The 13,974-nt window shown below is 33.8% G+C and overlaps 1 pseudogene; it reads left to right on the top strand.

Moving 5' to 3' along the window:
• The first annotated feature begins 660 nt into the window (after window positions 1–660).
• On the top strand, window positions 661–2,676 carry LOC114024461 (annotated as a pseudogene).
• The last annotated feature ends 11,298 nt before the right edge of the window (window positions 2,677–13,974 follow it).

Here is a 13,974-nt window from a genome sequence, read left to right as displayed (position 1 = left end):
GGGGGGGGGGGGGGGGGGGGGGGGGGGGGGGGGGGGGGGGGGGGGGATGATAAAGAGGAGGGCAGATTGCGGGAGGGGATGATCCAAAGCAAACACTTCTGAGGAGGGACAGGGTCAAAAGAGAGAATAAAATAAATGGGGAACAGCAATAGATGAAGGGAAATACAGTTTGTTTTCCGCAGCATGAATACTAAGGAAGTGTTTTGTATGACTACACAAGTATAACCCGTATCAAGTTGCTTGCCTTCTCAATGAGGATGGGTGGGGAGGGAGAAAGGGAGAAAATTTGGAACCCAAAGTTTTAAAACAAATGTTAAAAAATTGTTTTCACATGCAACTGGGAAATAAGATATACAGGCAATGGGATATAGAAATCTATCCTGCCCTACAGGAAAATAGAAAAGGAAGGGGATAAGCAAAGGAGAGGGAGATATATGGGAGGGCAGATTAGGGGAAAGAGCATTCAAAATGCACACTGTCTTGAGGTTGGGGGAGGGATGAGATGAGGAGAAAATTTAGAACTCAAAATCTTGTGGAAGTGAATGTTGAAAACTAAAAATAAATAAATTAATGAATCTTAAAAAATAAAAATCATTTGACTTGGAAAAACAAAGTAGATAATAAATGCATTAGTGTCTGGATTTGTGTAGCCCATTGCAGATGGACAGTGAGTTGGACCCAGAATATAGTAGAAAGATGAGACTGAGACAGATTGCATTTAAATTCCTATGTTCCTTTTAATGATTTCATACTACTTGTTGCTCCAGAGGCCTGTATCTTAATTAATATCTGTCATTATATTTTATTAATTTATTTATTAACATTGAATTTAATCTGTTAATATTTTAAAAAGCTACATGGTTGTTAAGGTTGGAGGGAATTGGAAGTCAAAGAAAAAAATTACCTCCATAACCTCTGCTCTATCATATATTTTTAAACTTGAAAGACTGAAATTCATTCAGAATTTGAATATTTAAAGCTCACAGTGCTGTGATTGATTTATTTGCTCTGTCAATTGGTTTTTCCCTTCTTAATTAGAGAAGTGATTTCACCTAATATAGGGGTGGTCTCATAGATGCACCTCTAACATCATTTCATCACCTCATTGAGACCATATGATTATATTTTGGATCTACTGCAATTATATCAATTGAGTTGAGGGGAAGAGAATCACACCTATTTTTCATTATGAATGTCAATTCCTTCTTAAATCTGAACTGCTATTGTAATTCCAGATAATAGTGAATTTAAACAAAATATGTCTGGTTGATTCTTGTGGAGAATAAGCATGCTGAAGAAGAAGGAACCACACTCTTTTAAAAGAATTTGGGAAACACTTAAACCCAATAACCTGCATACTGATGTGGTTTCTGGTTAAAAGAAGTGAATGAGCAGGCAAGGAGAGGCATCAAAGCATAAAAAAATAGTTTTATAAATGAAGAGGCTGAAAAATATCAAGTTCACTTGAAAGGAAATAAACACAATACACCAAAGAATGGTACATAAGAGGGTCTAAATAAAGAAGACTTCAGTTTCCTAGGTCTTCTTCTAATTAGATATAATGTAGTGTTGATGAGGCATACTATTGAACACTTTAGCACAGTTTTTCAGTCTTCACAATATTGATTAGAACTTTGTGGCTTATGCAAGGCAAAGAGGCAGGTGTGCATTATGATCTTTAATTCATGGCGTGGAATTGGAAACCCAACGTTTTCACACAAGGCCAGCTGCATTTTATACAAAGTAGTAATTAAAAGAAGTCCTTGGCAATTGAGCAATAAGCAACTTGTAATAATTTGTAGGTATTGCCACATGTACTATTACAAAATTTTAATAAAGATGATTGAGATATTATGTTGATGAGAAAACTGCACTTAATAAGGATAGGAGAATATATGCCTTAGCATAAACAATTCTGAAGAATCAAAAATTAACTAAGACCTAAATATATTGAAAAAGTTATATTTTTGGTTGGGTCAGCGGCATGCGGAGGTTCTGTCGCGCGCCCTTCTCCTGCAGCCTTCCGGTGGGGGCGGCTGGGCAGGAGGCCCGCGCTCCTAGGCTTCTCCCGCACCTCCCCCTCCGCTTTCCCCCCTCCCCCCGCTCCCAACTGGCCCGGGGGTTGGGGGGACCGTTGCCCTGAATTCCATGGCGGCTCCTCCTCGGGACTCTTCGCCCGGGCCGTCTCCGGAGCCCGGAGCTGGGGGCGTGATGAAGCACCTGCCCACCTGCCTTATTTCTGCCGGGGAAAAGTGGTGAGGGGCTTCGGACGGGACTCCAAGCACCTTGGCATCCCCACAGCTGACTTTCCTAAGCAAGTAGTAGATAATCTTCCATGTGATTCATCTACTGGAATTTACTATGGCCGGGCCTCTGCTGGAAATGGTGATGTGCATAAGCATAGGATGGAACCCATACTACAAGAATACTAAAAAATCTGTGGAAACTCACATTATACATACCTTCAAAGTGGACTTCTATGGGGGAATCTTTAGTACAGTCATCACTGGCTACATCAGACCAGAGGAAAACTTGAGTTCAATTGTTGCCCTTATTTCAGTAACTCAGGATGATATTGAAGAAGCTAAGCTACAACTGGATTGACCAGAACATTTGAAACTCAAATAAGATAATTTCTTCCATATGCCAGAAAGCAAAATAATGAATGGCCACTGATCAAAAGTCATTTTATTTACTTATTTTTTCCCTTGTGTTCCACTACTCTTTATCATTGCGGCAGCCTCGTATTTACTTAGATTAAGAATTTTTCCGATAGCTGTGAATTAGTTTATACAATACAGTGTAGTTGCTGTTTTATGCTTAATGTTACATTAAATCCATCATGCAGCAGTACCAAAAAGATTCTTTTAAAAATCAAGATTTTTTTTAATGTTGAACTATACAAAAGCTTCATGAAACACACTACAGTAAAAGCAGAGAACATAATGGGATCTTAAGTTTTTTTATGATGGAAATAGATGTTTATAAGTAAAAGCTGACTGGCTTAGTACTAAGTCATTTGCTGCAGGTGAGAATAGAGGTCATTCTAGTGGCTACGGAATTCTCTGTAATACTTCTGACTTCCAACTAACTGCTATTAGACCTGGATGCCATGGAGAAATAAAATGTGCATTGTATGAAGTTTTGGCAGTCTAAAGCTTGAAAGTAAGAAATGGTAGAATTTGTGTTTTACATGTGTAGCATGATATATTTTGTTTGTTAAAGATGAGATTTTGTGAAACTTCATTTTATTTGGGATTATTTATTGAAAAGAAGTTTTTGATTAGGGTCATTATTGCACTGTTTTCCATTTTATATTTATTTTCATACCCTGAATTCTGAGGGTTTTTGAATTTTAAAAAATAGTTCAGAACTATAGCTCTCAGATTTCCATGTTTTTCTGTTTCATTATAGATGATATTGTTTGTATTCAAAATTATTTGAACCTTCTTTTACTCCTTACACTCTGATTTCTTTCTGTTCATAGTATTTGCAATTTATGATCTTTATAGTGAAGTATCCAGTCCTTTCCCTCCACTACCATTAACTCTGAACAATAATAGATATACAATGGTTATTGGATTCCACTTCAGAAAAACAAAACTTTGAATTTTGCAACAACCCCAGTTTTGAAAGTAACTCATTAAAGGGGGAGATAGTCAGAATTAACCACTTGGACAGAAAAAGCCAAAGTTCAGAGGATGTTTCTTAAAGGGAAAACATTTAAAGGCCAATTAAATTATAGAATATATTTTTAAAGTTATTTAACTTATTTTAAATGTAATTATGTATGTTAAGCATGTGTAAGCTCTGCTGTAATTGTGTAATTACAATGTTAATGCCAGTCTTACTAATACTTGTAACTTGAAAAAGGATTTGGAAAGTTTATAGGTTAAAATTTTCTTTAAATCTTTGCCTTTTAATCCCATGTACTTTTCCATTTTCTAAATAAACACCTGAATTTTTTGACATAATTTCTTTTTTTTTAAAGAAATACTATTATAAACATTGGATTTGTAGGAAAATGTATTTGAATGTAATTTAGGCCCTGTTATTTAAGGCCTAAAGCAAATAACAAATAAATATTTAAATAACAAATAAAAATTACCTCTACTTTATAAACCAAAGTAGAAAAGAGAATTTAAAAGAGATCTTAGCCATCCCTAAATCACTTCTGTTAATTTGTTTTAAAGGGAACTTCATTGTGTAGTGGCTTAAAGATCAAAATGCTCAGGAGTAGACATTCTAAGAATGTTAAAAGAAAAATGAAAGTTCAGGCTTATAAACAATGATATCCCTTGAGGAAAACTACTGTTTTAAAAATGCAAAAACTAATGGAGGATGAGTGGATGACTCACTTAAATTAAGTATTTAAGATTACTTTGTAAAGGACTTATTTTGACAAAACAAAGCAGTTCATGGGATTATTGCTTTTATTTTCCCTGTTTTAATATTTAAATGCCAATTTAATCAGCAACCCCATAATTTATTGCCTAGTGATAAAATGTTAGTGATTTTACACAGTAAAGATTCAAAGCAAACAATTATAAAGTAAAACATGCACCCATGCTTATTGTTGGAATAACTTTAAAATAGCACTCTACTTGAATCACTTTCATTGCTGTTATGACATTTGTGAACTCTGAAAGCTTTTTTGTATTTTACTAGTGACTAGCATTTTGTTAAGTGTCAGCTGTTACTTTTTGATTGGATGTTTATTGTTTTTGATGTTTCAACTTAACTAGGGATTAGTTATGAAACATTGACAATTTAACGTGGTACAAGAAATGTTATTTGTAGTGGAATGGTTTAATTAAAATTAAACATCAGTGCTTTCAGAAATTAAAATGAATCCTGATTCAGAAAAAAAAGTTATATTTTTTTTATAATTTGGTTTTCATTGCAATTTGTTATGAAAAATGAAGCTAATTTATAGGTGACATTGAATTATTTAAACCTCTAAGAATATTCAAATAGTATCTGTAGCCATTGCATTCTTCAAGAATCAAGTTCACCCTTGATCTTTTCCAGTTTTCTTTCCCAATTTTCCTAAAGATTAATTCCAACCACATTCTCTGTTTGTTTTGTCATCTTATCTTTCCTCAGCACAATGCTGAAATCAATTTCCAAAGACACTAAATACAAAAGCAATTGCCAATCCACATTGATATGTTGAGAGAATTTTACATTAATTAGATGCCCAGACAAATGATTCATGGGGAAAAAAAGACATAAATAAATAAACCAAATGAAATCTATATCTCTGAAATAGTTTGGTATAGTAGAAAAAAGTCTGGCTCTGAAGTCATATATGGATTCAGATCTTACCTATGACACTTGCTACATTTGTCAGCTAAAGAAAAACAGGATTTTCTAGGATTTCAGTTTCCTCATCTGTAAAATGGGGGTTTGAACCAGTTCACTTCTGAGACCTCTTTCAATTCTAGGTATATGGCATAGTAGTTAGAGAGTTGGGCATGGAATCAAGAAGGTCTGAGCTTTCATCTTCCCTTAAATTCTAGTGATGTGACCCTGGACAAGTAACTTAACTTCCCCGGGCCTCAGTTTCCTCCTCTGTAAAATGGAGATAATAAGAGCACCTATGTCAAAGTGTTACTATTTGGATCAAAATGAGCTAACCTATATAAAACACTTTGCAAAACTTTGTTGTTGTTCAGTTGTATTTTTTTCAGTCATGTGCAGCTCTTTGTAACCCCCTTTGGGGTTTTCTTGGCAAAGATACTTCAATGGTTTACCATTTCCTTCTCCAGTTCATTTTACAGATTTGGAAACTGAGGCAAACAGGGTTAAGTGACTTACCAGGCTCATACGGCTAGTAAATTTCTGAGGCCAGATGAGTCTTTTTGACTTCAGGCATGGCACTCTCTCCACTGAGCCACTTATCTATCTCTTGGAAACCTTACATACATGCTCATTATATTACTAGTGTTAATTATTATTATCTTATAATAATACATAATGAGTTTAATGTGTACTAGTCCTACAGTCAGTATAAGTCATTTATGTTGCTTTGTGATTCTTCTCATTTTACTTTATCCCTGTTTTGTTTAGTCAACCAAATTAGATTGCAATTTCTAAAGGGCAAGCATAACGCTTTTCCTCCTGCTTTCCCCAAATTTATCTAGTATAGATATACTTTGGTTACATATACTATAGATATATTTGGTTAGATCTCCCACCAATGAGCTATTCAATAAACACAGTTATCCTATCCATAATGTGTTATTTCAAATGTTGGCAGCCATAAATATAATGGTGAAGAAAATTTGTTTCCTTTTCTTTCCTGAAGTCTTTCAGGACCTTAGAATTACCTCACCTTTCAGCTGCTACAGGTTACAGGGATAGAAATGATGAACAAGGTCAAGTTTTACCTGCAGGCGACATCGAGCAAAATGAGCTCATGGAAATCTCATCCTCTGGGGAACAGATGGATAGAAAATGCTTTTCTAGGGCATCAAAGTTGCTACTTTAGTAGTAAATGAATCTTGCAAATAATATCAGAAAAATCTTTTAAGTATACACATATTGTCAATTTTTATATCAGGGACTCTGTCTTTTTACCTCTATTTCCCAAAACATACTCAATAGGATGAATTTAATGGCAAATTGTAATGTTTCATATATAGATAATGTATATGTGTGTGTGTGTGTGTGTGTGTGTATGGAGAGAGAGAGAGAGAGAGAGAGAGAATAATAAAATTAGTTTAGAAAATAATCCAAGAAACCAGTATTATAGTACCAAAACAAATTTCAGGCAGCAGAAGCAGTACTTTTTTTTTTCTATTGAAAGCTATTGACCTACAAGGGAGGGGCAGAGGATTTAAAGAGTCTTATATAAGTCAAAAGGAACTTCTAGCTTTGTATTTCTTCATAAAGGAAGAGATAAAAGGTTCAGCTCAACAACTTTTCCAATTTGGAGGAACATAAAGTTGTATTCAGTAAATACTCTTTAGCTTTGCCACATATCCTATTCTTCTCTATGTGTATTTTTGGTCGTTGTTTTTGCTTTTGTGGTTCATTTTTTAAAAACTGCAATCAATCATACCTGTAGTCAACTTTTTTTTTCTCTCCCAAATCCATGACAATTTAGCTAGATGTGTATTGCTATTGATGCTTTACCACTGTTGGAGGTATGAAGGTAAGAAATTTAAAGGGAGATGTGATACATTCCCAAGGTTATAAGACCAAAAATATGTTGGGAATTTCCTTTGGTGCAGGCTATTGGAGTATGATTTACAATACTGCAATTTTAGGCCTACAGAGCTAATTTGGAATCGCTTTTGCCTGTTGTGTTTCTCACGTTAATCATTAAACATAGTTCTAAGTGTGTTAGGGTGTCCTTGCTAGTAATGGAAGACATCATGTACAAGTTTCTATCCATTGTAGTCTATTGAAGGGTTATGTGATATTAGGTCCTCTAGAATGACTAGAAATGGGGGATGATTCATATCTTCGTGTTGTATCTCTCCTGGTTACCTTATAAAATATTTATCACATCATCTAATGAAGGGCCTAACAACATGAATGGCTTCCCAATTTCCTCTTTTTCTGTACATGAGGTTCCCTCTATGATGTTTTATCAATTTTTCTTGCTTCACCAGGTCTTTAAACAAATTATTGGTCCATATTTTTGTTTAAGTATTATTAATGCTTCATCTACATACCTCATAGCACTTGCTGCCTTAAGGCAGCAAAATGGCACACGGAATATAGCATTGGGCCTGGAGTCAGGATAGATTTAACTGCAAATCCAGCCTCAGACACTAACATCTGTGTGACCCTGAGCAAGTCACTTAAATTCTCTTTGCCTCAGTTTCCTTATCTGTAAAATGGAGATAATAATAAAACCTACCTCCCAGAGTTTTTGTGAGGATCAAGTGAAATAATAATTGTAAAGTAATCAGTACAGTGCCTGGCATATAGTGTCATATAAATTTATTATTATTATTATCATTATCACAGTCATTTTTTTACTGTACAACTACTCCTTCCTTAATCAATTTTCCCTTTGTCACAAAGTTGAATAGTTAAGTGAAAGCAGCAGAAACAGCAACTATATCTGACAGTGTATTTGACCTTCCCAGCCAGTATTTCCTCAAATCTCTAGCAAAAAAGTGGTGGTTGGTGCTTCAAAGGCATTTTATGTACATTTTCAAAAGCTTCCCTTTGCAACCTCATTAAAAGCTTACAACTCAATTTTGTATGAAGGTAGATCATAATAGACAAGGTAGGAGGAAAAAAGGGGATGTGCAGGTTATAATTATTGCATGTGAGAATCAATTAAAATATAGAACACTTCTGTGGAATATACATGAGGTTCAGCTATCTAATAATTTGTTACCATGTACAGTGTAATCCTCCTTCCACTCACTTCAGCTGGCATTGTTTCACATGAGTCTTCCCAGGTTTCCTGAAACTATACTCTTTGAAACTATACTCTTAACCATTTCTTAAAACACAATAGAATTCCATCACAATTATATACCACAACTTGTTCATCCATTCTCCAATTGCTGGACATCCCCTCAATTTGTGATGTATTGTCATCAAAAAAAGAGCTGCTATAAATATTTTTGTATATATAGTTCATTTTACCTTTTTTTTTTTTTTTAGAACACAGACCTAGTAGTGGTATTATGCATGCTTTTATAACCCTTTGGGCATAGTTCCCAATTTTTTTTTCCCAGAATGTTTGGACTAGTTCATTATTCCACTAACAGTGTCCCAATTTTTCAACATCCCCTCTAGCATGTGTCATTTTCCTTTTCTGTCATATTAGCCATTCTGATAGGTGTGAAGTAGTACCTCAAAGTTGTTTCAATTTGCATTTCTCTTATATGTTTTACATAATTGCCCACGTTTAATTTATATCACTTGCTTACTTTCTCAGGGAGGAGGGAGAGAAGGGAAGGAGGCAGAGAATTTGGAACTCAAAAAAAATTAGATGAACATTAAAAATAGCTTTTACATGTAATTGGAGGAAATAAAATGTTATTTTTAAATGTTGATTTCTCTTAGCAATAGTAATTTAGAACATTTGGTCATGTGACCATTGATAACTTTGATTTCTTCTTCTGAAAACTGCCTGTTCATTTTATTTGACCATTTATCAACTGGGGAATGACTCTTATTTTTTGGAAATTTATCTCAGTTCACTATGTGTTTGAGAAACTTGTATCATTGAAACTTGTTACAAAAAATTTCCCCCAGATTCCTATTTTCCTTCTAATTTTGGCAGCATTAGATTTGTTTATGCAAAAGCTATTTAATATCACATATTTAAAATTATCTGTTTTTCTTCTCATGATCCTCTCTATCTTTTATTTGGTCATAAACTCTTCCCTTATCCATAGATCTTACAGGCATATTTTCCCCATACTCCCCTAATTTACTTATGATGTCAACTTTTATGTCTAAATCTTTTATCCATCTTATATTGGTATCTGTCACGAGATATTGGTCTATGACCAGTTTTGGCCAAACTGCTTTCTAGTTTTATCAGCAATTTTTGTCAAATGGTGAGGTCTTATCACAAAAGCTTGGATTTTAGTATTTAACAAACACTAGATTACTATGGTCCTTTACTACTGTTCATGAAGTACCTAATCAATTCAATTTATTTGCCATTCTATTTCTTAGCTAATACCAGATTGTTTTGATGATTACCACTTTGTAATATAGTATGAAATGTTGTCTTCCTTCACTTTTTTCATTGATTCTTTGATATTCTTGACCTTCTTTTCTTCTAAATGAATTTTGTTATTATTTTCCTAACTCTAGTTTAATTTGTATGGCATTGAATTAGAACTAACTGATATAGAATTGTCATTTTTACTATATTGGTTTGGCCTTCCCATGAGTGTATTTTCCAGTTGTTTAGATAGGTCTTTATTTGTGTGAAAAATGTTTTGTAATTGTGTTCGTATAGCTCCTGATTTTTCTTTGCAGGTAGACACCCAAGTATTTTATATTGTCTGCCATTATTTTAAAAAGGAGTTTTTCCTTCTAGCTCTTGTTGCTAGGTTTTGTTAGTAGGATATACATACTACTTTACGTGCGTTTATTTTATGTCCTGCAACACTGCTAAAGTTATTAATTATTTGAACTCATTTTATAGTTAATTCTCTAAGGTTCTCTAAGTATATCATCAAATTATCTACAAAGAGTTTTCTTCGTTGTCTATTTTTTATTCCTGCAATTTCTTTTTCTTGTCTTATTGGTATAGTTAACATTTCTAGTACAATATAGAATAGTAGTGATGATAATGAACACCGTTGTTTCACCCCGATCTTATTGGGAATGCTTCAAGCTTATTCCCATTATAGATAATGCTTGCTTTTGGTTTTATATAGATACTACTTAGTTTTAAAAGTCTCCATTTATTGCTATGCTTTCTAGTGTTTTTAATGGGAGGGGTATTGCATTTTCTCAAAGGTTTTTTTTTTCTGCATCTGCTGATATAGTTATATGATTTTTTTTGTTTTGTTATTGATATGGTCAATTATGGTAATAGTTTTCCTAATATTAAACCAGCTCAGCATTCCTGCTTCAAATTCTGTCTGCTCATGTTGTAGGATCTTTGTGATATATTGATATAATCTCATTGCTAGTATTTTATTTAAAAGTAATAATGATATTCATTAAAGAAATTGACCTATATTTTTCTTTCTCTGTTTTTGCTTTCCCTGGTTTAGGTGTCAAAACTATATTTGCATTGTACAATTTATATCATAGGACTTTTTCTCTGCCTAATTTGTATGGCATTGAATTAGAACTAACTGAGGTAGAATTGTCATTTTTATTATATTGGTTTGGCCTTCCCATGAGTGTATTTTCCAGTTGTTTAGATAGGTCTTTATTTCTGTGAAAAATGTTTTGTAATTGTGTTCATATAGCTCCTGATTTTTCTTGGCAGGTAGACACCCAAGTATTTTATATTGTCTGCCATTATTTTCAAGTAATTTACATAGTATTGGGATTAATTGTTCCTTAAATGTTTGATAGAATTCACTTGTAAATCTTTCTGGTGTTGGGGATTTTTTCTTAAGGATCTCATTGATGGTTTGTTCAATTTCTTTTTCTAAGATAGTGTTAAGTATTATATTTTCTCTTCTGTCCATCTAGGCAGTTTATATTTTTGTAAATATCTATCTATTTCACTTAGATTGTCAGCTTTCCTGGCACATAATTGAGCAAAATAATTGCTAATAGTTGCTTTAATTTCATTTTGATGCATTCACCCTTTTCACTTTTGATGCTGATAATTTGTTTTTTTTTAATCAAATTAACCAATGGTTTACCTATTTTATTGTTTTCCCCCATAAAACCAGATCCTTGTTTTATTTATTAGTTCAACGTTTTTTTTTTCTTTTAAACTTTCAATTTTATTAATCTCCTCTTTGATTTTTAGGATTTTCATTTTGGTGTTTAGGTGGGGATTTTTAATTCATTCTTTTTCTAGGTTGTTTTTTAGTCACATGCCAAATTATTTGATATGCTTATTTTCTCTTTTATTGTTTTACATGTCTAGAGATAGAAAATTTGCCCTAAGTACTGCTTTGGCTACATCCTACAAATTTTGTAGTGTTGTCTTATTGTCATTGGTAATGAAATTATTGTTTCTATGATTTGTTCTCTGACCCACTCATTCTTTAGGATTAAATTATTTAGTTTCCAACTAGCTTTTAATCTATGCTTCCATATCTCTTTATTAAAGTAGTTTTTTTATTGCATTATGATCTTATGTGGTACAGCGACTCTAACACAATTAAATTCAGAGACTTCTCAAGGTGGAAGCAAAAAGTTACTCTTTATTATAATCTCACGAGAAGGGGCATCTACTCCTCCAGTACGCTACCAGTAGGAGAGAGGCGAGGCACAAAGGACAAAGCAAGGTTATATGTGTTAACGCAAACAAGAAACTCCCACCCCACCACTATCCCTTACTACCATTGGCTAAGAGGCGGGCTTACATTCTAGGCATGACAGTCTTTCCCATTCCCAAAGAACAAGGAAACAGGGTATAGCCAATCCAAACATACATGTCCTTATTTAGTATACCTAATGCTGATGTGACAGTGGCAATCAGGAGGGAGTTATTGGGCTGAATTCCTGTAGGTTTAGGTAATTTAAACTTATGGCCTGTTCCTTCTCTCAGAGCCTATCTCTAGTTTTGAGACAGTCTTTTCATCACCACCCTGAGAAGTCTTCACAGAGGTTATATCATTCAATCTGAAAAGGGTACATTTAATATTTCTTCTTTTCTACATTTTGTTGTGAGGTTTTTATTTCCTAACACTTGGTCAGTTTTGGTGAAGGTCCCATGTACAGCTGAGAAAAACATACACTCTTCTTTTTCCCATTTAGTTTTCTCTAAAGTTCTAACATATCTAACTTTTCTAAGACTCTATTCTTCTCCTTGACTTCTTATTTATTTTATGGCTAGATTTATCTAGCTTTGAAAGGGGAATGTTGAAGTTCCTCACTAGTATACTTTTACTATCTATTTCTTCCTGTAATTAATTTAACTTTCCTTTATGAATTTGGTTGCTATGTCATTTGGTATAAATATGTTTAATATTGATATTACTTCATTGTCTATGGCTCTTTTTTTTAATCAAGATTTTCCCCTGTTTATCTCTTTTAATTAGTTCTATTTTTGCTTTTGCTTTTTCTGAGATCACGTGTGCTACCCTGGCCTTTTTTATTTCAACTGAAGCATGACAGATTCTGCTTCAGCCCCTTATTTTAACTTCATGTGTTTTTCTCTATTTTGAGTATTTTTCTTGTAAACAAGTTGTTGTTGGATTCTGGTTTCTAGTCCATTCTGCTATTGTGAGTGTATTCATAAAATCTGTTATTATTACTATTTCCCTCAATCTTATTTCCTTCTGTTTATCCTCTTTTTTATCCTTTCTCTCCATCCTATTTCTTCTGTTTTTCCTTCTCTCTCTGTCTCTTTTCATTCTATCCCTCTAAAGTCTGTTTTACTTCTAATCATGTTCTTCTTTTATCTGCCCTACCTTTTATCATTCCCTCCTTATCACTTATTCCCTCCCCCTCCTACTTCAATAAAGAACCTTGAAGAACATGAGTAAAAGAATCCATCAGACAAATGTATAATAGGACTAGGAGATGTTTTTGGTCATGTGCCAAAACTGAAGAATGATATAGATGAACAACCTGACTGCTCTACTGGTAACTTCTCAGTGTCAGGCAGTAGTAAAAGAATGTATCCAGTATATTAGGAGAACACTGAGAACTTATGGGAAGATACGGTCAAGAGTTGCCCAGGATGGGATTATAAGGATGACTTGGGATCTGTCTTGTTGGAGGAAATGTCAAAAATTAATGAGACCACAGATCCGTTTGAAATTTGAAAGATGTATATTTTTAAAATCACCTATGTTTTAATAATTTTATGGGAGAATGATCTCCTCAATGTGGGTATTCCTTTCAAAGGTATGAGAGTATAATTCATGTACATGTGTTCTCTTATTAATTCTCCATAGGGTATATGCTAAAGCCTTTCCTCCAGGTCTTTTAAATTGGAGTGATAATAGTGCAGTCCTGATTTTATCTGTTATTCTTTGTTCTTGCTGCATTGTCAGCCCATTTTTGTTTTTCAAAATATTTTTCCTGCAAGATATCTCTTGGTACATGAAAGGAACATTGGCTCTAGATAGATAGATAACCTGGGTTCATGTCTTGCCTCTGATACTTAATATTTATAACAATGTAGATAAATTGTTCAGCCTTCCTGTGCTTCATTTTCCTCATTTTTCAAAATGGAAGTTGGATTAGATGGTCTCCAAGGTCCTTTTCAGATCCTGATCTATGGACCTGTGATTATTATGGACTTTCTTTTGTGTAAGTTGTCATGGGTAAAATGGAGACGTATAGCACATTTATTATATTTTTAGGCCAGTTTTGAGTGTCACACTTACAAAATAT

The sequence above is a fragment of the Vombatus ursinus genome, unplaced genomic scaffold (genome assembly GCF_900497805.2).
Source record: "Vombatus ursinus unplaced genomic scaffold, bare-nosed wombat genome assembly UNPS02014821.1, whole genome shotgun sequence".
NCBI classification, from domain to species: Eukaryota; Metazoa; Chordata; class Mammalia; order Diprotodontia; family Vombatidae; genus Vombatus; species Vombatus ursinus.
This window is presented reverse-complemented; position numbering and strand designations above follow the sequence as displayed.